General features: G+C 48.3%; 3 pseudogenes across 3 annotated transcripts; 2 read left to right on the top strand and 1 right to left on the bottom strand.

Annotated features, from left to right (window-relative positions):
• Positions 1-3,510: 3,510 nt before the first annotated feature.
• LOC308256614 (glyceraldehyde-3-phosphate dehydrogenase-like) lies at positions 3,511-4,582 on the bottom strand (annotated as a pseudogene). Its single transcript has one exon. The product of its transcript is annotated as a glyceraldehyde-3-phosphate dehydrogenase-like (transcript).
• An 8,191-nt stretch (positions 4,583-12,773) lies between these two features.
• LOC308256613 (armadillo repeat-containing protein 10-like) lies at positions 12,774-18,307 on the top strand (annotated as a pseudogene). The gene is made up of 4 exons: positions 12,774-12,788; positions 13,053-13,175; positions 13,217-13,488; positions 17,987-18,307. The product of its transcript is annotated as an armadillo repeat-containing protein 10-like (transcript).
• Positions 18,308-22,233: 3,926 nt separating this feature from the next.
• On the top strand, positions 22,234-23,758 carry LOC308256389 (serine protease HTRA2, mitochondrial-like; annotated as a pseudogene). The gene has a single exon. The product of its transcript is annotated as a serine protease HTRA2, mitochondrial-like (transcript).
• The last annotated feature ends 1,733 nt before the right edge of the window (positions 23,759-25,491 follow it).

Here is a 25,491-nt window from a genome sequence, read left to right as displayed (position 1 = left end):
GATATCAATGGACCTGTTCCAGGAACAGGCTGGTAGGAGACTGCCAAACAGGGCTGGCCACTGCTGGGAAAGCAGGTGACTAAAGGAGCCTATCCTCCTCCCCTCTGTCATCTGGGAAGAATAATTTGACAGCAGTAAGTCACTGAATAGCTACTGAGGTCCTACTGTGTACCAGGCACCGCTTAGGAGCTGGAGAAACAGGAGAAAACTCACTAAGCTTGCTGAACTCCCAGCAAAAAGAATCAGATGCCTGCCAATCAATTATACAAGTAAAGTAATAAATCAGTTGTGGTAAGGGTAAGAAGGAGAGGTACAGGGTGCTACGAAAGCATATAATGGGAGTGTCTGACCTGGTCTAGGGAATCAGGAGAGGCTTCTAGGAGGAAGTGACATTTAAGCCAACACTTTACAGACAGCATTCCCAACCTCTTTCTCCTTTACTTACTCCCTCTATCAAGGCTGCAAGAGTGAAATACTTACCTTCTCAGCCTCCATAGCAGCTGGGGTTACTGTGGGACAATTGTGACTAATGAGATGCAAGCTGAAGTCTGTTGGCTCCACTGTCCTACTTCTTCCTGCCTTAAATGGGGATGAGATGTCTAGAGCTGAGGCAGCCATTCTGTGACACCAAGGAAAGGCCAAGATCATCCCAGAGATACCAGCCCTGAGTCACAGAATCAATACCTGGAAACCAGCTGCCTCCAGACTTCTTGCTACGTGATTAAAATATGCCTTTTTTTTGAGACCATTATAACTTGCAGTCAAAAGCATTAGTAACTGAAACAGGTCTCAAAGGTGAGTGTTAACCAAGCAAAGAGTGGCAAGAAGGGTGTTCAGGATGAAGAAACAGCAAGTGCAAAGGCCCTGGGGTGGGAAAGTCCACTGGAGGAATCCGGAGGTCAGGATGTGGCTGAAGCTTAGGGAAGCAGAAGGAGGGTGGATGGGCATGAGCCTGGAGGAGCAGACGGACCTTAGAGAACATGGCGAGTGGCTGGGACATTGCCAGGGACAACTGTAGCCATCCAAAAGGACTTTAGACAAAGAAGCAATAGGAGGCCAGATTTGCTTTCTAGAAACTCTCTCTCCAGCAGGTTATGCGATTGATTGAGAGGCATCAAGTGAGGCACTAGAGGACCAAGGAGAATGTTACCATAGTTGTGGAGGAGAGAATAATAGGGCCATTTGGCCTGGGCGCCAATGGTGGTGGGGACGGAAGTGATCCCTCAGACATTGTCAGATATCGGACACACCTGCCCCTGGTTAAGAACCATTAGTTGGAAGATGCTGCATTTTGTTTTTAATTTGAATTAAAAGGCCTGAGGAATGGCTAGAACCCCACAGCTCACTGAAGGCCTGGGACTTTCTTTTGCTTTTAGTTATTTAAGTTACCTGCCCGACCCCTAAGGGTACCACGTTTGCTATCCCAGTAGTAGGTTTATGGCTATGGGTTCCAAGGACTAACCCCATCTTACTACCTGGATGCTTTAAAACTTGGCCAGTAGATACAGTGGGACCAGTGTCCCTCTTGACTATTCCAGCCAAGGATAGAAGGATGTATCTAGATAGAGTCCAGATAGGACGGATGGATAGATGGGTGTTGGGATGAATGAATAGTGGGAGGGAGGGAAGAAGGAAGAAATAGATGGAGCTTGAAAAAAACGACTTTCGGGAGTTTACCAGGATGAGGTCCCAGAAGCAGGAAAGATATGGAAGAAAACGCAAATAGGATGTGTTGATGGCATATACAGGACTAAAAGGGGATGGACACTGGCTGTTGGGTTTTGTTGTTTGAAATAGAAATTCTCTTGAAACAAACCTCTGGTCCGTCAGTTTGTTTCTGCAAAACAAACAACAGGCTGCTTACAACCTCATTACAGAGGGAGCCCACAACCCCACCCCCCTCAACCTCCCAGTCCATTTGGAAGATCCGGACCAGTGAACCAAGAATCCAGAAAGGACACTGGGATTGGGAAGAGGACAGAATCAAACATTCTCAAATAGCTATACAAAAGCTTGAGGTTCTAGGGGAAAAGTAATCATCCTGTAATTGACTGTTTACTAATGGAATCTATTAATTTATAGCCACAAAAGAATCAGCTAATTTGTGGTTAATGATGTTTAAAAGATAAACAACACAGATGAACTCCGTGGAGCACAACCCCAGTTCTCTGGCATCTGTCTGCACAGACACTCTAGCTCTCAGTGAGGGAGAGGGAGGACAGCAGTTGTAGGGGTGGGGTCAGTGGGGAGCAAGGAGAGATTTGGTGGGGAGCAGGGAGTCCCAGCCTCCAAAGGATCCTTGTTCCCCTTTGCAGTTTTTTTCAAATTGCACATCTTCCACTCCAGGTCCCAATATCATCCCTGCTGTACCCCCACCGGCCACGTCAGCCCCACTCTGGGCCTTGGCTCTCACTGTGCCCGGACCATCTTTTCTTCTATTCCCCTGAATATTAGTACAGATTATTAGTAGCTACAGAATAACTATCACTTACATTAGAGGGCACCCTAGTGTTTCCATACATTATCAATCTCTAGGATTCCTCGAAATCCCCTACGAAGTTGGTCTCAGTCTCAGCCCCATTTTACAGGTAAGAAAACTGAGGCCTAGAAAGATGAGTCGACTTGCCCAGTTTCATTGCAGATGCATGGTGAGTCTGATGCTGGAATCCAGTCTGTCTAATCCCAGAATCCAAGCTCCAGATCATCATTTCCCAAACCTTACTCATTCTCATGCCTATATTTTTGCCATTTCTGCAAACTACCTGTGGTAGTGGGGATGGGGTCGGGGGAGGTTTGAGGGGGTATGTATTTATGATCTTTCTTTAAATTGTCTCCTCCCCCTTCTTTTTATTTATTTACTAGAGGCCCAGTGCACGAAATTCGTGCGGGGGGGGGGGGGGGGCGGGGAGGGGGGAGTGTCCCTCAGCCTAGCCTGCACCCTCTCCAATCTGGGACCCCATGAGAGATGTCCGACTGCCCGTTTAGGCCCGATCCTCTCACAATCCAAGACTGCTGGCTCCCAACTGCTCCCCTGTCTGCCTTCCTGATTGCCCCTAACCGCTTCTGCCTGCCAGCCTGATCACCCCCTAACCACTCCCCTGCCAGCCTGATGGATGCCTAACTGCTCCCCTGCCAGCCTGTTTGCCCCTAAATGCCCTCCCCTGCAGGCCTAGTCACCTCTAACTGCCCTCCCCTGCTGGCCTGATTGCTCACAACTGCCCTCCCTTATAGGCCTGGTCCCTCCCAACTGCCCTCCCCTGCTGGCCATCTTGTGGTGGCCATCTTGTGTCCACATGGGGGCAGAATCTTTGACCACATGGGGGCAGCCATCTTGTGTGTTGGAGTGATGGTCAATCTGCATATTACTCTTTTATTAGATAGGATTTTTTGGCTGCATACAGTGAACTTTGATAGTACATGACAAGATAGGGTTCCCAAAGCCCCTCCCCTTCTTCAGGGGGTGTGGGATGGAAACTGTGGAGGTCAGGAGATTCTCAGTGTGTTGGGGGATCAATTTGGGGCAAGGACTTCCCCAGAAGCTGAGGGCCTCTCTTCCTCTTCTTCCACCAGCTGGGGCTGGTGGTCCAGGGGGTTCTTACTCATTGGAGGCCATGTGGCCACCCTGTTGCTGTAACCAAATTCATTGTCAGACCAGGAAATGAGTTTGACAAAGTGATCATTGAGGGCAATGCCAGCCCCAGCATCAAAGGTGGAGAAGTGGGTGTCACTGTTAAAGTCTCAGGAGACAACCTGGTCCTCAGTATAGCCCAGGATGCCCTTGAGGGGGCCCTCTGATGCCTGCTTCACTACCTTCTTGATGTCATCGTATTTGGCAGCGTTCTCCAGGCAGCAGGTCAGATCCACAACCAACACATCAGGAGCAGGGACACAGAAGGCCATGCCAGTGAGCTTCCCATTCAGCTCAGGGTGGCCTTGCCCACAACCTTGGCAGTGCCAGTAGAAGCAAGGATGATGTTCTGAGCAGCCCCTTGGCCATCACGCCACAGTTTCCCAGAGGGGCCATCCACGGTCTTCTCAGTGGCAGTGATGGCATGGACTATGGTCATGAGCCCCTCCTCGATGCTAAGTTGTCATGGATGACCTTGGCCAGGGGGGCCAAGCATTGGTGGTGCAGGAGGCATTGCTGACAATCTTGAGGGAGTTGTCATACTTGTCATGGTTCACACCCATCACAAACATGGGGGGCATTGGCAGAAGGCACAGAGATAAGGACCCTCTTGGCTCCACTCTTCAAGTGAGCCCCAGCCTTCTCCATGGTAGTGAAGACACCGGTGAACTCCACAACATACTCAGCACCAGCATCACCCCATTTGATGTTGGTGGGATCTCGCTCCTGGAAGATGGAGATGGTCTTTCCATTGATGACAAGCTTCTTGTTCTCTGCCTTGACTGTGCCTTCGAACTTGCCATGAATAGAATCATACTGGAACATGTAGACCATGTAGTTGAGGTCAATGAAGGGGTCGTTGATGGAGATAATATCCTCTCTGCCAGAGTTAAAAGCAGGCCTGGTGGCCTGGCGCCCAATGCGGCCAAATTCGTTCACTCCGACCTTCACCATCGTGTCCCAGGGTTGTGGCTGGCACTGCGCAGGAAGAGCGGTTGTCTGACGAACAGAAGCAGAGAGCCCCTTCTTTTTATTTTTTCATTTTAGCTTCATCCCCATCAGTATTACCCGAGTCTGATAAGTTAAGAATATATTTGTTTCTAAGACAAATTTGGAATAAATACCTGACTTCTAAATTACACTCTTGCCTTATCCTACCTTATAATCTTGGAAACCACCCGTGGTACAAGAACTATACAAATTCTAAACATGTATCCCGAAAAGCCATAATCACATGGCAGGCAGCCTGCGTGCCCGGTCCCATTTACTCCGTCAACCTTCCTGATACAGCCCACCCTTTGACAGACACTGGGCGCCCGCCTGGACTCCTCCAGCCCACGGACATCCTTCCTTTTGTGGACAGAAAATTCATGTCATTAGCAAACCACAAAAAGACAGAATGAAAATAAGGGCTAAGGATTTGTTTCTTTGAGAAGATTATAAGATCCTTGAGGATTAGAAGCAAACTCTTCAATCTTGAAGGCTTTGCTCTGTGGGAAACAGAGATGGAAACTCACAGAAGGTGCCCAGTAAAGCCTGGGGGAGGGGCTGATGGGGACAGAGCACGGAGAAGTGGGGAGATGTTATTGTCATGGCTGGGTTTGGGCCAGCCTGAATCCATATTCCTTCTTCTGCCAACAATGCTCAGAATTCACCTGGGAGTGTCCCCTCCCTTCTCCCAGCCCAGCGCTCCAGGATGGGCCTCCCCCACCTGGCCATAGGTGCTGGATATCCCCTAAGCCACTGTGATTAGTTCAGAAATGGGGCCATGCCCCAAACTTGGCCAGGGAGTCAGGCCTAGGGCTTTTGTTCAAGTTTCTGGGTAAGGAGCAGCTCTATCCTGCTGAGCTGGACTCCCAGAGGGTGGGGGCCTGGAGATCTGGGTGGTCGTCTTGCTGGGAGCCTGAGAATTTAAACCCCCATGGAAGAGGCAGGCACGTGGAGAGAGGGCAGGGCTTGAGAACCTGCATCAAAACAATCCTAAAATAGGATCTAACGTCAGAATTTTCAGCCAATAACCCTTCTTTTGGCATAAGCCTTTTTGAATTGGGTTTTCTGTTACTTGCAACCAAAACACCCTGGAGGAACCCTTGACTAGGGGTCAGGAAATCAGACTCTGAGTGTATCTCATGTGACCCTGGTGAGTCACTGCATCATTCATGACCCTACCTCAAAGGCACCTCCCACTCTCTCCCCCAGCATTTCCTGTCCCAACCCAGCCCAATGCCCCCTGACATTTCATTCTATGTTCATGACCTTGTTTGCTAGCCATCTGTCTCACTGCTGTCTGCCCAGTGCTCAGAACAGACCTGGCACACAGGAAGTTCTGGGTAAATATTTGTTGTGTGATCCTGCCTCAGTGTCTCCACCTGTGAAATTTGAGGGAAGTATAACATCTTCTCTCAGGATCCTTCTGTTAGGCTGTGCTTTGCTTCCATCGCAGCTTCCCAGACCTCTGAGAACGTGGCACGAGGGTTTCTTCTGAAGGCACTCGTGTCTCCAGCAAACTACCTCTTACTCACAGGGAAGGAGTTTGTAGGACTGTCCTCTTTCACTCCCTTCCTCTGCCTATACAAGCTCATTAACCAGGAAGTCCCTCTTGATGTCTAACCCAATCTTTCATGCTGCAACTTGAGTCCAACAGACATTTCAGGCCACTCAGAGCAGAGAAGAACCAGTGTAAAGTGACATGAAATCCTATGAAAAAATAAAAGCTCAAAGATGCCTGCATTTTCTCCCACCACAAAGAAACCCTCGTTTCCTTCTCATGACCAGTTTCTGACTTTGCACAAAGTTCCTTTCTTGTCTGCACCTAGGAACAAAGCTCTTCTGGAGATGCGGGTGCAAAGATGAGAATAAAATAAATAAACTGTCTGTTTAACCTTCCTATTGTCAAAACAATGGCTCAGCCAAAATACCTATGCTCTGATTCATCCCACTGACCCCCTTCAGAGGGAGCGGGCAGGAGGCAGGAGAGTCAACATTTCTCAGCCCATTTTCCAGATGAGCTCAGAGGAAGGGGGAGGCTCTGCAGTGAACACGCCACAGTAAACAACGAAACCACTTCTTTTCCTGGGTCAGGTACTGCTTCCTAGTTTAAAGGAAGGCCCCCACCACCTAGGACGCAGGCTTAGCCTCCATTCATTCATTCATTCATTCACTCACTCACTCTCTCATTCAGAGGATAAAAAGCCTGGTCTGAGCACCTCCCTGGGCCCTTGCTCAGTACCTTCGCCTCCTTTCCCACCCCAGCCCTCTGAGGGAGGATGTGCAGGAATTATCTGTCCCTTGACTGGATGGGGAGGTTTAATGAGTTAATTGCTTAAAGTATTTTTCCTAGTTTATTCTTTGTCTTTTAATTGTACTTGTGGTGTTTTCTGACGTCCTAGAATTTTTAATGTTTATATGGATGAGTCTTTTTGTTTTTCTTTGGAGTGTCTGGTCTTATGTGCCTAGAAAGGATTCAATAGGGAGTGATTTTTAGGGCCCTATTTAAGGTCATAGGTCATGAGCAGGTAGGGGTGAAAGGGGAAGATCCTCATCATTCCTTCACTTTATAAATGAGGAAACTGAGGCTCCACTGTGAGTGCACAGTGGGGCCAAAGTCACAGTCCTGAGTCCCTGCCCAGGGCTCTCTCTGCTGTGTAACTAGTTAAGAATAAAAATCAGGAGAAGACAGAGGGCTCTTGGCCACCTAGAGTGCACTGCCCAGTGGCTGTCACAGCCCCTCCAAAGCTGAAAGGGCACTTTGTCCACCCTACACATGCAGTGCCATTGAGTTCACTGGACATCTGTCCAGCTGTCCATGGCAGCAATGAGCCCCCAGATCATGCCCCCCAAAGGCCTTTCTAAGCTTGTGAGGGCAGATATCACAAAGGAAAAGACATGGTTGAACATGAACATGAAAAATTCCTGTACATCGACACCCACAACTGATTCAATTAAAAGACAAAAGACAACTAGGAAAGAAATTTCCAACATTGATGACAACGTATTAAGACTCTTAAAACATACAGAGCTCACCCAGAGCAATGCAGAAAAGTGAGAGACAAGTCACCGCGGTGGAGACGCCAATGGGCAGCCCACTGGGGACAAATGCTTAAATCATCAGTAATCAAACCAACTGAAGTGAAAACTACAGTGAGAGCACTTCTCATGCCTTTCAGAGCAGCAGTATTAAAAAGAACGGAAACACGGCATCAGCAAGATGGGAAGAGATCGCAACCCACAGACTACTGGGGGACATAAAGGACTCTGCTTTTCCGAATCTTGTAACACATATTAAACTCCTTAGAAATGTGTGGTTTTGTTCCAGCACCTTCATTTGGAAGGAATTCTTTAGGAACTGTGTATAAGGAAGGAGATGTGTTCCCATGCCGTTTATAGGGGAGAAGTTGGAAGCAGCCCCTATGCTCAGGGTTAAGGAGTCTGGCGTTAAGAAGTCCGGGAGGTCTACTCCAGCACAGACATTCGACGGAACAGGATGGAGCCGCGGAGAAGAACGATGCTTCACAGAAGATGCCAGCATGCAGTCAATTTAAAGATCAGGGCACAAAGCAATGTGTATGTACACAGCATTCTAGTTCTACAAAAACACACACGTACTTGAGTACACGTGCACAGAAAGCAATCCGGAAAAAACACGCACCAAACGCCAGAGTGCTTTTCTCTAGGAGCGAGAATGACTTACTTGTTTGCTTGTTTTTCTGTGTTTCAATTGGTCGGTGCCAGGACTGGAGAGGTGGGAGGGCACGGGAGAGAAGACACGCACATTCCGTCGGAAACGTTATTTGTCATAGACTTTGCAGACTACGACGACAGTACTTACCAAATGTCTTAGTATGTGTGACCCATCACACCAGTCATTTTACTTCTAGGAATTCACCCTAAGGAAATAAATAGAGATGTGTGCAAAGACTTATGTACAAGGACATCCACTGTAGAGTTCTTTACAAGAGCAGAAAGCTGGAATTGGCCTAAATATTCAACAATGGAGAATTGTTTCAAGAAGCTGGTCTGCTTAGGAAAGTGAAGGGCTATGCAATCAGTTACCGTGATGTTGAATACTGAATGAGACAACAAAATGTTCTAGATATAAAGAAAAAAAAAAGATTTAAAATGGCAAGGACTGTTTGATAGCAATACTGTAAAATACCACACACACTAAATTTTAAGTACAACAAAAGAAGCTGAAGGAGAGAATGTGGGCAGTGATAATCACTGCCTGATGGGATTCTGGGTTTTGTTTTTTTCTTTGTGTTTTCCTACATTTTGCAATTTGAGTACAATATGCCTGTTACTCTCACAACCATATTTTTTTAATACTTTTTTATTGATTTCAGAGAGGAAGGGAGAGGGAGAGAGAGATAGAAACATCAATGATGAGAGAGAATCATTAATTGGCTGCTTCCTGCACGCTCCCTACTGTGGATCAAGCCCGCAACACAGGCATGTGCCCTTGACCGGAATCAAACCCGGGACCCTTCAGTCTGCAGGCCGATATTCTATCCACTGAGCCAAACCAGCTAGGGCACAACCATATTTTTTTAAGGGCGGGGGGGGGGGGGGGGGCGGGGATTCCAGGAACCTTTACACTAAAACAAGCTAGTTGGTGTCTGTAAATTCCAATTTCTCAGCCAGGGTGCTCGGTGTTGACAATTGCATAGCTACCTGGGGAATCAGAGGCCAGGTTCATGATTAAAATACATCCCTCTGGACATCCTCTCTCAGTGCCACCTAGAACAGATCCTGCCCTCAAAGCCATGCCCAGCCAGTCCATAAACCTTTCAAGGGCTGTTTTGAATCTCAGGGATGGACTGTGGTCGAATCCAGCTGGGGCTGGCCGTGGCGGACACTTGCTCAATCATCTCTGTTGTGTAATGATGAAGAATTCATCCTATTCTCAGAAACCCATTGTCAGGACAGGATGGAGGTTTCCAAATATGCGTTCTGGAGCTCGTCCCGCTTTCCTCTGGGGTCAAACAAGCCATGCGCTCAGGATAATTAAAGTCACAGAAAGCCTGCGACTGCTTGCCTTTGTCTGCCTTTACTAGTATGTCCGGTAGAGTCCTGGCTCACACAACTAGATTTTAAATCTGCCTGCACCTCACTGCTGCTGAGGACCATGAAGGGCAGGCTGCAAGTGGAGAAGCTCCAAACAAGGGAGTACGTGACTCACCCATGATCACTCTCGGCCAAGGGAGAGTGGGAGGAGGCTCAGCAGGAAGACCCAGACCCGGGGGCCTGGTCAGGGAGTCAGGGGACAACTGGGCATCTCCCAGAAGGAAAAAGCTCTCCCTGGCAGCTGCCTTATATACTGGTCTTGGGGGGAGAACTGTGGGCTCACCAGTGGGTGCTTAGGGTCCTACCAGACCAGCTCCTGGGTGTGTGGACCCTGCCTGCAGCACCCAGTCTGTGTCAAACCTCTGCTCAGTGTTGCATGTGCAATGATTAGCAAACCCAGACAGACACAGTCAGACCCCTGCTTGGCTGGCACGTACCCAGCATCCCCATCCTCCACTGTGACAACACAAATGTCTCCAGACATTGCCAAATGTCCCCTGAGGGAGGGAGGAAAACTGCCCCTGGCCTAGTGGCCTCTGCTTGGGACAGCACCGATCTAACAGGAGAGAGAGGCAATGCGATGAGCAACTGCGACATGCTGGGGCAAGTGCTAGGGTGGGGGACATGCGGGCAGTGTGACATTAGGAGGAACAGCTCACTGAGACTAGTCCAGGCAGGTATCTCAGAGGAGTAGGGTCTCAGCCAAGACCTTTCTCAAGGGGACATCCCACACACAGATAGATGGTTGACCCAGAGCCCCAGTTTTCCTGCCTGTGAAATGGGACAGAAATATCCAACCTACCAGCCCTGGCCAGTAGCTCAGTTGGTTAGAACATCATCCCAACACACCAAGGTTGTGGATTCAATCCCACCAATGAATGCATAAATAAGTGGAACAAATTGATGTTTCTCTCTCTCCCTCTCTCTTTGTAAAAAAAAAAATCAATTGATAAATAAAAGTTTTGTCCCACTGGTGTGGTTCAGTGGTTGAGCAATAACATGAATGAGAAGGTCATGGTTCGATTCTTGCTCAGGGCACATGCCTGGGTTGTGGCTCGATCCCTACTGGGGGGCTTGCAGGAGGCAGCTGATCAATGATTCTCTCTCATCATTGATGTTTCTATCTCTCTCCCTCTCCCTTCCTCTCTGAAACCAATAAAAATATTTTTTAAAAATAAATAAAAATTGTAAATGTCCATCCTTCCTACCCTGCACCTCTGCATTGGGGAGGGGACAAGGCTGAAGGCTCACACTCAATTTAGGATGTTAATATGATCAGTAACAACTAAAGGTGTGCTTTAACCCTTTGTATGCATAAGCTTCTATAGATGCAGTTAAATTCAAAACATCGTGGCATGTGGGGATGGTTTCCGTTTTGGACTCGTGGCAGTTAACAGGTTAAACAAGATGCATCAGCGCCGTCATTCTCATGGGGATCTACACACTCTCTTCTCTGCTTCCTTCAAAGCTCCAGGACCTCATTCCTATGAGGGCCAAGGAAGCACCAGGACCCCCCAGACTTGAGCCTTTTTGAGCCACTGTTGCTCATTAGCTGTGTGACCTTGGAGAAGTTATTAAGCTCTCTGAGCTGTCACCTCATCCGTGGGACCAAGTCCACAGGTTACCTACCGTGGAGGGCTGTTGTGGAATTAAGAGCAGAAAAGTATGCTCAGAACGCCAGGCAAGTACTAGCCGCTCCACCAGCACCAGTCCTTACTGTAGGACTTAAGCCAACTTCCATGCAGCTTATCATTCACTATGTAGTCATTTATTGACCACTCACTGCATGCCAGTGCTATTTTAGGTACTCAGGGTTTCCTAAACAGATAGGTTTCCTAAAAATCGAGATTTACTTTGCTGGGGTGGATCAGAAAATGCACAAGCAGAGAGAGAAATACATCAAATAATTTCAAGTGTGTGATGAGAGAAATAAAAATAAAATAAAACAGGATCACAAGAGAGAAAGTGGCAGGGCAAGGGGTGGTCAGGAGCCTCCTGGAAGAGGTAACCTCTGACCTGCCTTGCAAAGACCCGGGGAACATCTCGCAGAAGGAGCCCAAGAGGGCACACGTCTGTTGTGCATCCGGAAGGGCAACAGGGCCAATGTGGCTGCAGCAGTTGAGGAGGCGAAGAAATGAAGTCAGCGAGGTGGATGGGGCCATCCTAGCCAGGGGCCTACCATCCGACCGCTAACAGCTGACACTTACTGGGTGTGTACCACCCACCCGGCTTAAAAGTTTTCTCTCATTTCATCCTCAGGACAACCCTATTAGGAAGGTACGACCATCGGATTGGTCTGCTCTGCCGATTAGGAAACTGAGGCCTGGAAGGTTAAGTGTCTTGGCAAGGGTCACTCGATCAGTACAGGATAGAAGAAAATCAGTCTCTGATTGCAAGCAGTCTGACTCCAATGATTAGACTCTTGTTAAATATAGAATAGAGCAAAAGGAAGCCACTGGAAGGTCCTTGTGCCCCCAGCATCTCCCCCAAACAGGCTGAGCCTTTAATTAGCAGATGTGCAAGCTGGTGGTGGACAAGGCTGGCATTTGTCATCCTCCCTCCATGGCCCGCAGAACCTGAGCTGGCTGCCAAGTAGGGTCACAGCCAGGTGACTGCACAGTGACACACCTTCAAAGTTATGTCTGCAATTGGGCTTGAAAGCCCAGGATCCTTGGCCTCCTGCTCCAAAGGGCAAATGCATTGGAGTCAGTGAGTTGCATTTAAACCCGGAGGCTCCAGTCTCTGGAGCCAGAAAATCAGGGTGGAGAGAACCAGTTAGAGTCCTAGTCCAGACCTGGGCCTGCATCTACCGCCTCCAGCAGAAAAGATAACAGCACCAGCGGCCTTGCTTGACCTGAGGCCCCACGTGGCAGAGGGATAAGGAGGAAGAAGCCCAGCACATTCTCTGCCTTCCCTGCTGTTCTGTTCATACAAACTGAAACAGTAACAAAACTAGGGGGAAACAGTAACAAAAACAAGGATCTCCCACCTGTCAGAGCCAACCTGGGTGGATGCAGGTGCTGTGCTGGAGAAGGGGAAGGGCACAGGTGTGACTTGCCGAGGAAGTGACAAATCAAAGGCTATGGTGAATTTGGAGGTGTGGGGACTGGATACCCTCCCTGAGCACCTCTCTCTAGGGCTCAGGGCCTCAGTTTCTGCACCTGCATAATACACTTATTTAACACACGCCAGCGACTTTGGCTATATTATTCCCTTTAGCCCTAACAGCAATTCTGCCAGGCAAGTCTTTTTTATTTCACTTATAGTTGAGAAAATTAAATATTCAATAATTTAGGGTTCAGCTTCAGCTCAGGTGGCTGTGGAACCCACCTGCTTAGCAAACACCTGCGCTGGGCCCCAGCCTCAGTGGCAGGGGCAGCACCTGGATGCGGGCTGGGTGGCAGTGGGCCTGGTCCTCGGGCCACGCCGGCTATCGCATTTACAGGCTGACTGGGGCCCAGCCGACTCATCCTGGGCCCGCAGTGTGCATAGGAATTTGTTCATAGTTGTTTTTTTAAACTATAGTCCGGCCCTCCAACAGTCTGAGGGACAGTGAACTGGCCCCCTGTTTAAAAAGTTTGAGGACCCCTGTCCTAGATGCTGAGCCACTTCAGGAACTGCTTCATCAGCTTGAGTCAACTGAACATCCGATAATTATTGAAAAAGCTTTGGTCACTCTGGGTAGCAATGTGGGCTCTTCAGCTAAGCATGTCATTCTTCGTGAATTGGATGGTATTCCCATTGTTGGAAGCAAAATTGGCGATCCCAATCACAGTAATAAAGAGAAGGATTTAAAGGCACTGAGTCAGGCCTTGACCAGTTTGGCTCAGTGGATGGAACGTCGGCCTGCGGACTAAAGGGTCCCGGGTTCGATTCCAGTCAAGGGCATGTACCTTGGTTGCGGGCACATCCCCAGTAGGGAGTGTGCAGGAGGCAGCTGATCGATGTTTCTCTCTCATCGATGTTTCTGGCTCTCTATCCCTCTCCCTTCCTCTCTGTGAAAAATCAATGAAATATATTTTAAAAATAAATAAATAAAGGCACTGAGTCAGACTAAGAAAGACATTCAGGGGAGAAACCAAGATGGCGGCATAGGTAAACACCTGAAATTGCTGCCTCGCACAACCACTTCAAAACTACAACTAAAAGACAAAACGGACACCATCCAGAACCACAGGAAGGCTGGCTGAGTGGAAATTCTACAACTAGAAGGAAAGAGAAAAACACACTGAGACTCAGAGGAGGTGCGGAAGTAAAGTGCGGAGGTACGGGGGCACACGCACGTGGAAAAGGCTGGCAACTGAGTACACGGTTGTCTTTTTCAATCGGGAGGGAGACACAAGTTCCCGACTGCTCTGAACTCCAGTTCTGGGTCAGACTCATATGGGGAGAAACTGGACTGTCTGGCATTGGGCGGAACTCGAGGGCGGCTTTCTCTCAGAGGTACTTGCAGTGATTACTGAGGAACACTGAGACCCAGGGGCCTCTTAGGGCAGGGCTGAGGATCAGCCATTGCTGTTTGCTCCGCCCTGCGGATTCCCTGAGACCCCGCCCACCCAAGCTGTGCTCAGAGGCTTTTGCATATGAATAGCCTGGCCCTTTGCAATCTAAAATTACCTAACAAACTGCAGCTGGGTCAGAGAGCCCCAGAGCTTCCAAAAGAAGGCCCAAGACCCGGCAGCAGCAACCTGCCTTGCTTCACAGCTGGGCCTCATCTGGGCACCTCCAAAACCCAAACAAAGAAGAGGAATCTGCAGATCTCTCCGTAGCTCCTGCTGGGTGGCCTCAGGCAGAGGCTAAATTAGCACCTCCTTGGAGATCCAAGAGCCAGTGTACCCAGGGGTCAGAGTGGGACCATCCAGATTACAGCTCCTCAGATCCATAAGGGACACACTCAGGGGGCAGACTCAGTGAACACCAAAGCCCCACTGAAGCAAGTCTTGCTCGATAAGGGTGTCTCCAGCAGAGAAGTTCTCCTGGCATAGACACAGCTGATTCTTACAGCCAATTGGCCTGGAGGTCAATTCCTCCCAGTGATACCAACAACAATCAAGACTTAACTCAACAAGATTGTGCACACAGTCCACAAAGGGGTGCACCAAGAGTGTCCACCTCAGGTAACTGGGGAGGCTGAGCCACTGGGCCCTATAGGACAGCTAGCACACAAAGCTACTCCACCAACTCAGGGAAACAACAAAAATGCGGAGACAAAGAAACAGATCACAAATGAAAGAAATGGAGGAAAGCAAACGACTGGATATAGAGTTCAAAACCATGGTTATAAGGTTTTTCAAGAATTTCCTAGAAAAGGCCGATAAATTTAGCGAGACCCTCGAGGATATGAAAAAGGACCAACTAGAAATTAAACATACACTGACTGAAATAAAAACTATTATACAGAGACCCAATAGCAGACTAGATGACCACAAGAATCAAGTCAAAGATTTGAAATAAAAAGAAGCAAAAAACACTCAACCTGCAAAGCAAAAAGAAAAAAGAATCCAAAAATATGAAGATAGTGTAAGGAGCCTCTGGGACAAACTTAAGCGTACCAACATCCGAATTATGGGGTGCCAGAAGAAGAGAGAGAGCAAGATACTGAAAACCTATTTGAAGAAATAATGACTGAAAACTTCCCCTACCTGGTGAAAGAAATAGACTTACAAGTCCAGAAAGCGCAGAGAACCCCAAACAAGAGGAATCCAAAGAGGACCACGCTAAGACACATCATAATTAAAATGCCAAGAGCAAAAGACAAAGAGAGAATCTTAAAAGCAGCAAGAGAAAAACAGTTAATTACCTACAAGGGAGCACCCATACTATTGTCAGCTGATTTCTCAACAGAAACTATGCAGGCCAGAAGGGAGTGGCAAGAAATATTCAAAGTGATGAATAGCAAGAACCTACAACCAAGACTACTCTACCCAGCAAAGCTATCAATCAGAATTGAAGGGCAGATAAAGAGCTTCACAGATAAGAAAAAGCTAAAGGAGTTTATCACCACCAAACCAGTATTATATGAAACTAGAGGCCCAGTGCACGAAATTCGTGCACGGGGGAGGGTGGTGTCCCTCAGCCCAGCCTGCACCCTTTCCAATCTGGGACCCCTGGAGGGATGTCCTACTGCCCGTTTAAACCTGATCCCAGTGGGATCGGGCCTAAACGGGCAGTCGGACATCCCTCTCACAATCCAACTGCTCGCCTGCCTGCCTTCCTGATTGCCCCTAACCACTTCTGCCTGCCAGCCTGATCACCCCCTAACCACTCCCCTGCCAGCCTGATTGATACCTAACTGCTCCCCTGCCAGCCTTTTTGCCCCTAACTGCCCTCCCCTGCAGGTCTAGTCACCCCTAACTGCCCTCCCCTGAAGGACTGGGTCCCTCCCACTGCCTTTCCCTGCAGGCCTGGTCGCCCCCAACTTCCCTCCTCTGCTGGCTTGGTCACCCCTAACTGCCCTCCCCTACAGGCTTGATCACGCCCAACTGCCCTCCTTTGCAGGCCTGGTCCCTCCCAACTGCCCTCCCCTGCTGGCCTGATTGCCCACAACTGCCCTCCCCTGCAGGCCTGGTCCCTCCCAACTGCCCTCCCCTGCTGGCCATCTTGTGGTGGCCATCTTGTGTCCACATGGGGTCAGGATCTTTGACCACATGGGGGCAGCCATCTTGTGTGTTGGAATGATGGTCAATCTGCATATTACTCTTTTATTAGATAGGATAGAGGCCTGGTGCACGGGTGGGGGCCAGCTGGTTTGCCCTGAAGGGTGTCCCAGATCAGGGTGGGGGTTCCCTTGGGGTGTGAGGCGGCCTGGGGGAGGGGCCTGTGGTGGTTTTCAGGCCGGCCACGCCCCCTGGCGACCCAAGTGGAGGCCCTGGTATCTGGGGTTTATTTATCTTCTACAATTGAAACTTTGTAGCCTGGAGCGGAGCCAAGCCTTCTGCTTGCTCCGTGGCAGCAGCCATTTTTTGGGGGATTTATGTATCTTCTATAATTGAAACTATGTAGTCTTAAGTGGAGGCCTGGGCCAGCCAGGGTGTTCGGAAAGCTTGGCTTCCTCCATCGCCCAGGGCAACCCAAGCCTCCTGCTCTTCCAGTTCCTTGGCTACTGCCATTTCTGTTTGGGTTTATGTATCTTCTATCATTGAAACTTTGTAGCCTTGAGTGGAGGCCTAGGCCAGCAAGGGCAGGTGGAAAGCTTGGCTTCCTCCATTGCCGGGGAAACCCAAGCCTCCCTCCTGCTCTCTGTGGCCATAGCCATTTTGGTTGGGTTTATTTGCATATTCGCTCCTGATTGGCTTGTGGGTGTGGCTTGTGGGCATGGCTTGTGGGTGTAGCGGAGTGATGGTTAATTTGCATATTACTCTTTTATTAGATAGGATGCCGGAAGGTATTCTTTAAGAAGAGGAAGAAGAAGAAAAAGGTAAAGATAAAAATTATGAACAACAAATACATGTTTATCAACAAGTGAATCTAAAAATCAAGTGAATAAAAAATCTGATGAACAGAATAAACTGGTGAATATAGAATCAGGGGCATAGAAAGGGAGTGGACTGACAATTCTTGGAGGGAAAGGGGTGTGGGGGGTGCGGGAAGAGACTGGACAAAAAGCGTACACCTATGGATGAGGACAGTGGAGGGGAAGTAAGGGCAGAGGGTGGGGTGGGAATCGGGTGGAGGGGAGCTATGGGGGGGGAAAGAGGAACAATTGTAATAATCTGAACAATAAAGATTTATTAAATTTAAAAAAAAGAAGAGGAAGAAGAAGAAAAAGGTAAAGATAAAAATTATGAACAACAAATACATATCTATCAACAAGTGAATCTAAAAATCAAGTGAATAAAAAATCTGATGAACAGAATAAACTGGTGAATATCATAGAATCAGGGGCATAGAAAGGGAGTGGACTGACAATTCTCGGGGGGAAAGGGGTGTAGGGGTGCGGAAAGAGCCAGGGGTGGGCAAACTTTTTGACTCGAGGGCCACAATGGGTTCTTAAACTGGACAGGAGGGCCGGAACAAAAGCATGGATGGAGTGTTTGTGTAAACTAATATAAATTCAAAGTAAAGGAGTGGAGGGGAGAGCAAGAGAACCGGATAGAACAGCCGGATTCGGCCCGTGGGCTGTAGTTTGCCCAAGGCTGGACTAGACAAAAATCGTACACCTGTGGATGAGGACAGTGGGGTGGGTAAGGGCAGAGGGTGGGGTGGGAACTGGGTGGAGGGGAGCTATGGAGGGAAAAAAGAGGAACAATTATAATAATATGACCAATAAAGATTTACTTAAAAAATAAAATAAAGGCACTGAGTCACCTGAGTGTGGACGTTGAAAAGCAAATGAAGATAAAGGTACACAGCAGTCAAGTCTGTGAGGATGTCTTCTCCCGTCCCCTGAACTCCCTATGCAGCTGGCGGGCTGAGACTGTTAACAAATATGACAGTTACCAACAACCACCAGCACATGCTCAACAGTTACATTACAGGCCAGTTCCAAGTGTTGCTTACAGGAAACGGAGGCACCAAGGTTCAGGTTTTGAAACTGCTGTTAAATGTGTCTGAAAATCCAGCCAGGACAGAGAACTACTTGGTATCCAGGTGGGCTCCTCATCCCTTTCCCTCTAGGATGGCCATGTGGCAAAGGGGATTCTTCTTTGAGGTCTGACACTCTTTCAGAATATAAGTAACTGCCTCAGAAAGGAAGGCCATTTAGCTATTCAGCCTACTGTCACTAAAGTTCACTGTTTTTCCTGTTATATGGAGAAGAACGCACCCAGGAAATGAGTGTGTCTGTTATCACCATGATGTGGACGTGAAGGCAAAGGTAACAATCATACCCAAACTCTAACTGGTAGGTTGTATATTTCCAAAGAGTAATGCAGTCTGGAAGTAATGCGTGTACATTTCTTTTTCATCTTCTTTACAAATAGATTCTCTTGGCTGCTGAATTTAAACAGCAAATATCAGATTTCATCATTTACACAACTATAACTTGCCCTGTTCTTCTGGGTTATTTTGGAGAATTTTATTGATACCAAGTGAATATAACAGCTTGTTCTGGAACACGTATTTTCTTTTTATTTTGCTATTTGCTGAGCTATTTCATTTACTTCCTCAACACGAAGTGACAACGACCTCTTAATGTTAAGCTACCCTTCTGCTGTGTGCTGTGACTGGAAGTTACTCATCTGAGAGGGTGGTAATATGTGACTGTCTCGGAAGTCCTGTAGGAAGGACCTTGGTCTTCTAGGAGCAATGAGAGCCTAGGCTCTGGAGCCACCTGCTAGCCTCGCCATACTGCTTTCAAAAGTCTGTTCCAATAGTCAGAACTCATTCTAGTCAATGAAAATTGTAAACTTTGAGAAGAAATGTTTCCTACTACTCACCCACTCCCCTTCAGTGTCCCGGCATGTAAAGATGCTTTGCATAAAATATTGGCACTGATCAAAGTATCCACCTATAAGCAAATGGTTAAATCAATGAAGAACTAAGTCTTAAAGAACTAAGCAGGTCTAAATTTTTAAACCCAATTCACCTGGCACCAGGCCTGTGTGCTTTCATTTCCCAACACTTATAAAATGCTCCAAAAACATCACTGGCAGTACCCCAGTTGAGACCCCAGCCCCAGCCAACACCTGGATTGTAACCTGTGAGACTCTGAACAGAGGACCCAGCTAACCTGTGCCTGAAATCCTGACCCACAAAAACAGTGGCATATAAATGGGAGGTAGCACCCACGTGTTGATTTAAGTCACTAGGTTTGCATGGGAATTGTCGGGCAGCCATTAGAAATGGACACACTGCTCATGACGGCCACTTTTCAAAGCTCTCTGTGCCAAGGATGGTGCAATGTTCTCCACAACAACATCCTGGTTTTACACATAGAGAAACTGAGGCCTACAGAGTCACAGTTGCCCATGACTAGTTAGCAGTGGTAGCAAAAATCTAAATCCTGCTGATCCACCCAGCACCGGCTCTCAGCTACATAGGCTTGCAATAGTTTTAAGTATAGATGAAAACATCAGCCTGAAAATTTTGGTAAGAACACGTCTCCACGTTGGTAATCCGGACAGTGAGATAAGAGATGGTGTTTTGCTTCTGTGCTTTTTCTACATTTTCTAATTTCTTTTACAGTGAGTATTATTTTTTAACAATCAGGGAAAGAATGATAAAAAGAACTTGGTGTCCATGGTGACAATCTCTGAGCAGTGGGGTTGCAGGCCACTTTATTTATTATTTTTTAAATATTATCTCTATAATAGGGGTAGGGAATCTTTTTTTCTGCGAAGGCCCACTTGGATAATTATAAGCCCATCATTCATGGGCCAAACAAAATTACCATCTTTAAATATTAGCCTGCTATATTTGGATAAACATTTAATTAACTCACCCCTAATGCCTTGGCAGGGCCAGACTAAGTGATTTCTTGAGCCTTATACAGCCACAAGCAGGACATTCACCACCCCTGCTCTATAACAATCTCAATTGTCCACACGAAACATGTGGCTGGTGTATTTTGAAAATGCACATGCAACAAGTGAATGGGTTTCAGAAAGTGAAAGCAAAGGAGAAAAGGTGACAGAGCTGGGGGCCTGGCCCCAGACACTGAGCTTGGACAAAAATAAGATCTTGTTCTAAGAAAAGCAAATTTACTGACAAACTTAAAATGTGGCTTCAGATCTTCCGGAAGAGGTAGCTGTCTCACTCTCCCAGCAACTGGGCTTTTATTACTAGTAAACACTAGGGGCCCAGTGCATGAATTCATGCACCTTGAAAGGAACTGTGGGCCATGAGGCTGTGGTGGGCACAGGGGTGGGTCTCAGGCCCATGCTCCATGCCCCCACCCAGCCCCTCCCACCATGGCCTCTGGGTCCCCTGTCTACCTGCAGTCCTGCTCCTGCCGCCGCAGCTCCCACACACTGATGGCACAGAGTGATTGGGGCTGGCGCCAGCAGCAGTTACAAGCAGCGGCTGCTGCCCCAATCACCCCTCAGGAGCAAGGGGAGATGGAGAAGCCCTGATGGGCGACTGGGGCCGGCAGCTGCTGCTCGCACCTGCTGATGGCACCAAGCGATCAGGGCCAGTGCTGGGCGCTGGCAGCAGGTGTGAGCGCTGGGTGGGACTGCGGTGCATGGGAGCAAAAAATTTTCCGTAACCACCAGAGGCTCACCCCAATGACAGTGACCAGTGCCTCGCCTTGGTCTGGATCCCCTGCTCACCTGCTCCACCATCCCATGGCAGCCAACACCTGCCATGTTCTGCACTCTGCTGCCTGCTGCTGAAGCCCACCATGTTCCATGCCCCACTCACCCCAGTGGTCAGCGCATGTCATAGCAACCAGTTTTTCGGTTGTTCTGCCGTTCAGTCTATTTGCATATTAGGGTTTTATATATATAGATTTGCAGTATCTTCTGCAAATGTTGTCACCTGAAATTTTGCTTTTTTAATTGGTAATTATTCCTGTGGGCTCCTGCTTGGAGAACAAAAGCTGCTAAGAAATGAGGGCTCCAGGCAACTTTCCCTCCACATAGGGAAAGGGAAGGGAAGGTGTGCTCCCCAGTCCCTGTGAGCACACTGTGCAGAGGGCACATATTTGGGTTTAGCACTAACCCCTGACTATAAGCGCTCAGTGTGCACCCAGCTCTATGCAAGGCCCTTTCTGAGGAGTCTCTCATTCTATCTCCAAAACCTATATGAGGTGAGTCCTATCATTGTTCCCATTTTACAGACGAGGAAGTGGAGACTTAAAGAGATCAACTAATAATAATAGTAACATATTTCATTAAATCTAAGGCATTCTACAATTTGATTGGGCCACTAAGAAAAAAATACAGCCAGCAATCATTGTAAGATAGAACAGACTATAAGATGAACCCTGATTCTAGAGCAGCCTTGGGCAAACTAAGGCCCGCGGGCCGGATCAGGCTGTTCTATCCGGTTCTCTTGCTCTCCCCTCCGCTCCTTTACTTTGAATTTATATTAGTTCACACAAACACTCCATCCATGCTTTTGTTCCGGCCCTCCGGTTGAGTTTAAGAACCCATTGTGGCCCTCGAGTCAAAAAGTTTGCCCACCCCTGTTCTAGAGCCATTAAAATGTTCATCTAGCCCTAGCTGGTTTGGCTCTGTGAACAGAGCATCGCCTGGGGACTGAAGGGTCTGGGTTTGATTCCTGTCAAGGGCACATGCCTGGGTTGCTGGCTCAATCCCCAGTAGGGGGCATGCAGGAGGCAGCCAGTCAATGATTCTCTCTCGTCATTGATGTTTCTGTCTCTCTCTTCCTTTCCCTTCATTTCTGAAATCAATAAAAAAATTATTTTAAAAAGTGTGCATCTAATAACCCAGCACTAAGTACAATCTGGTATCCTGGGTTGGATCCTAGAATAGGAAAAAAGGACATGAATGGAAAAGCTGGTGAAATCCAAAATTTCATAGAATTATATACCTAAAATAGGTGGGTTTTGTTGTATGTAAATTATTCCTCAATAAGCCTGACTTTTAAAAAATGTAAGCCCCGGAAGGGCGGGCGAGGAGGCCGCAGAGGCGGAGCTGATGGCTGCACTGAGGGCGGGGTGGGGTGCAGGCTGGAGCCTTCGGGGGTGGCAGGCTTTGGGGGGATTTCGCTGGGGGAAGGCGCCCCTGTTGACCCCTGACCTCCGGGCACTGCTGACATCAGGAACTCCTCGGGCCCGAGTGACTTATGGGACCCCCAGTCTCCGGGCCCGGTTCTCTGTGGGGGTCCCTGGACCACGAACGTGTCTGACATCGGGGACTTCGGATTCCCGAGCACGGCTGACTGCGGGGGCCCCGGATCGTCAGACCCGGGAGGACTCAGGGACCCCTGGGTCCCCTCCGCGCGCGTGGCTGGCTGTGGCACTGGGCTGGGGGGGTGGGGGGGGACAGTGCTACTGTTGTTGTGGGGCGGGGGCGGGGTCCCCCGGCCGTCTTTGCCTCTGTCCTTGGCCCGCCGCCCACCTCTCCCCAGAGCCAATACAACTTCATCGCTGACATGGTGGAGAAGACCGCACCTGCTGTCATTTATATCGAGATCCTGGGCCGACACCCTTTTTCTGGCCGCGAAGTCCCTATCTCGAATGGCTCAGGATTCATGGTGGCCGCGGACGGGCTCATTGTTACCAACGCCCACGTGGTGGCTGATCGGCGCCGAGTTCGTGTGAGGCTGCCTAGCGGCGACACATATGAAGCCACGGTCACAACTGTGGATCCGGTGGCAGACATCGCCACGCTGAGGATTCAGACCAAGGAACCTCTCCCCAAACTGCCCCTGGGACGCTCAGCTGATGTCAGGCAAGGGGAGTTTGTTGTTGCCATGGGAAGTCCCTTTGCACTGCAGAACACGATCACGTCCGGCATTGTCAGCTCTGTTCAGCATCCAGCCAAAGAACTAGGCCTCCCCCAAAACAATGTGGAATACATCCAGACTGATGCAGCTATTGATGATGGGGAGGTGATCGGAGTGAATACCATGAAGGTCACAGCTGGAATCTCCTTTGCCATCCCTTCTGATCGCCTTCGAGAGTTTCTGCATAGTGGGGAAAAGAAGAATTCCTGGTTTGGAACCAGTGGGTCCCAGCGCCGCTACATTGGGGTGATGATGTTGACCCTGACTCCCAGCATCCTTGCTAACTACAGCTTCGAGAACCAAGCTTTCCTAATATTCAGCATGGTGTGCTCATCCATAAAGTCATCCTGGACTCCCCTGCACACCGGGCTGGTCTGTGGCCAGGTGATGTGATCTTGGCCATTGGGGAGCAGGTGGTACAAAATGCTGAACATATTTATGAAGCTGTTCGAACCCAATTGCAGCTGGCAGTGCGGATCCGGCGGGAACCAGAAAAACTGACTTTATATGTGACCCCTGAAATCACAGAATGAACGGATCAACAAGAGAATGAGGCTCCTGCTCTGGTTTCCACCTTGCTTTCCTGGCCTAGGCTCTGAGGGCACCTGGGCAGAGGATTAAATGAACCCAGTGGGGGGCAGGTCCCTCCAACCACCAGCACCAATCCCTGGGCTCTGAGGAATCACAAAAACATTTTTTATATAAAATAAAATTATACCTAGCAACAACAACAACAAAAAATGTAAGCCCCAAGTGAGATCCAGCTTATAATTACGTGTTATTTGGACCATAGAGTTATTTTGGGAATAAGTTAGAATTCATTATCATCATTTAACAATCAGAAGAATTCATCTAAAACTGTTTATATATACTTTTCTTGAAAACTCAGAGGCTCTGATAATACTGGGCTCCTCTTTCTCACATGGTAAATATCAGCCGGTCTGACTGGCAATCCCCTGGAGATGAGTATGAGCTCTCCAGTTTGCCCCAGTCTCCACTACTCCCTATTGCCTACCTGCTTCTGAGCCTGCCTCATGCATTTAAGACACCTGCCTGTGGGTTATGTGACTTTTGTGACTCTTACTTTAAACTCTGTATACATGATGGCTTCAGAAAAAGCAAAGCAAACAAACAAAGCCTGCAGCACAGACTGCTGGATGCCTTCCCATTGCCCAGTCTCCTTCCTCCTCTCTAACAGAAATCCTAAATCGCTGAGGCCTGAAATGAGCTTGGCTAAAAGATCATTTTTTGGTGCCTCCTTTGCAATATGTGTGGCCACTGACACATAAGCAAAAGTCAGGGAACATGGCCCTCATGGGGTTCTTTCAGGGGCTGACTCAGCTGGGAGGTGGACCAATTGCCATCCCTTATTCCTCATCTTCCTGGCTGGAATATGGGTATGATGGTGTTTGGGAGCCAGGGTCAAGGGACAGAGATTCTTCCCATTCCCCTGAAATACCGATGGGCTGATTTTTCAGTGTCATAAGCCAACCTGTTCCTTCTTTTGTTTGTTGCATGTGTTTTTTTTTTCCATTATTTTCTTCCAGTTTTATTGTGATATAATTGGCCTACAACACTGTATAAGCTAAGCTGTACAATGCAAAGACTTGACATGCATATGTATGTATTATGAAATTATTTCCATAATAAGTGTATCTAACATCCATTACCTCATTTAGCCACAGACTGTTTTTCCTTGCCATGAGAACTTTCAGGGTCTGCTCTGTTAGTGCCTTTCAAGTATGCCACACAGCTATGTAAACCACCATCATCCTGCCGCACACTGCATCCCGGACTTACTTATTTATAACTGCAAGGCTGTACCTTTTGACCCTCTTCACCCATTTCTCCCACCCCCACCCCCTGCCCTGGCAACCACCAATCTGATCTCTCTTGCTGTGAGTTTTCTTTTTAGATTCCACATTTAAGTGAGATTATGCAGAATTTGTCTTTCTCTAACTTATTTCACTTAGCATAAGGACCTTCCATCCATGTTGTCACCTTCTTTTGTTTGTTTAACCCAGTATGAGTTTACTTTCTGTCGCTTGCAACCAAGAGCCTTGATTTGGTTAACTTTCTGCAACTCAGCTAGACACAACCAGCTCATAGTATAAATGGGTCAACATGTTCACTGACACTTTGGGTGCAGTCCTGCCCTCAGCTGGACCTCAGCTCTCCATGCCGGAGGCAGGAGGAACCAGATGTACACAGGAGGGTCTTCTGATAATCCCCAAAAGAAGGCTAAGGACCAATTTCTGCAGCATCAGAACGGAGAATGCAACCAAACAGGCCTAATTCTGCTTGAGGAGATTCCTCCATGGGCAGGAGCAGTGAACCTTCAAACAGCTGCCTCCCTCCTGTAAGAGGTCACCACGCAGACCTGCCTGGACAAGCTGCCACTCACTGAAACACTGGTCTTTTCAGGCTCTGAACAGGATTGCTTTATT

The sequence above is a fragment of the Plecotus auritus genome (genome assembly GCF_963455305.1).
Source record: "Plecotus auritus genome assembly, chromosome: 8".
Classification (NCBI taxonomy): Eukaryota; Metazoa; Chordata; class Mammalia; order Chiroptera; family Vespertilionidae; genus Plecotus; species Plecotus auritus.
The sequence above is the reverse complement of the archived record's forward strand: the minus strand, read 5'-3'. Positions and strand labels throughout refer to the sequence as shown.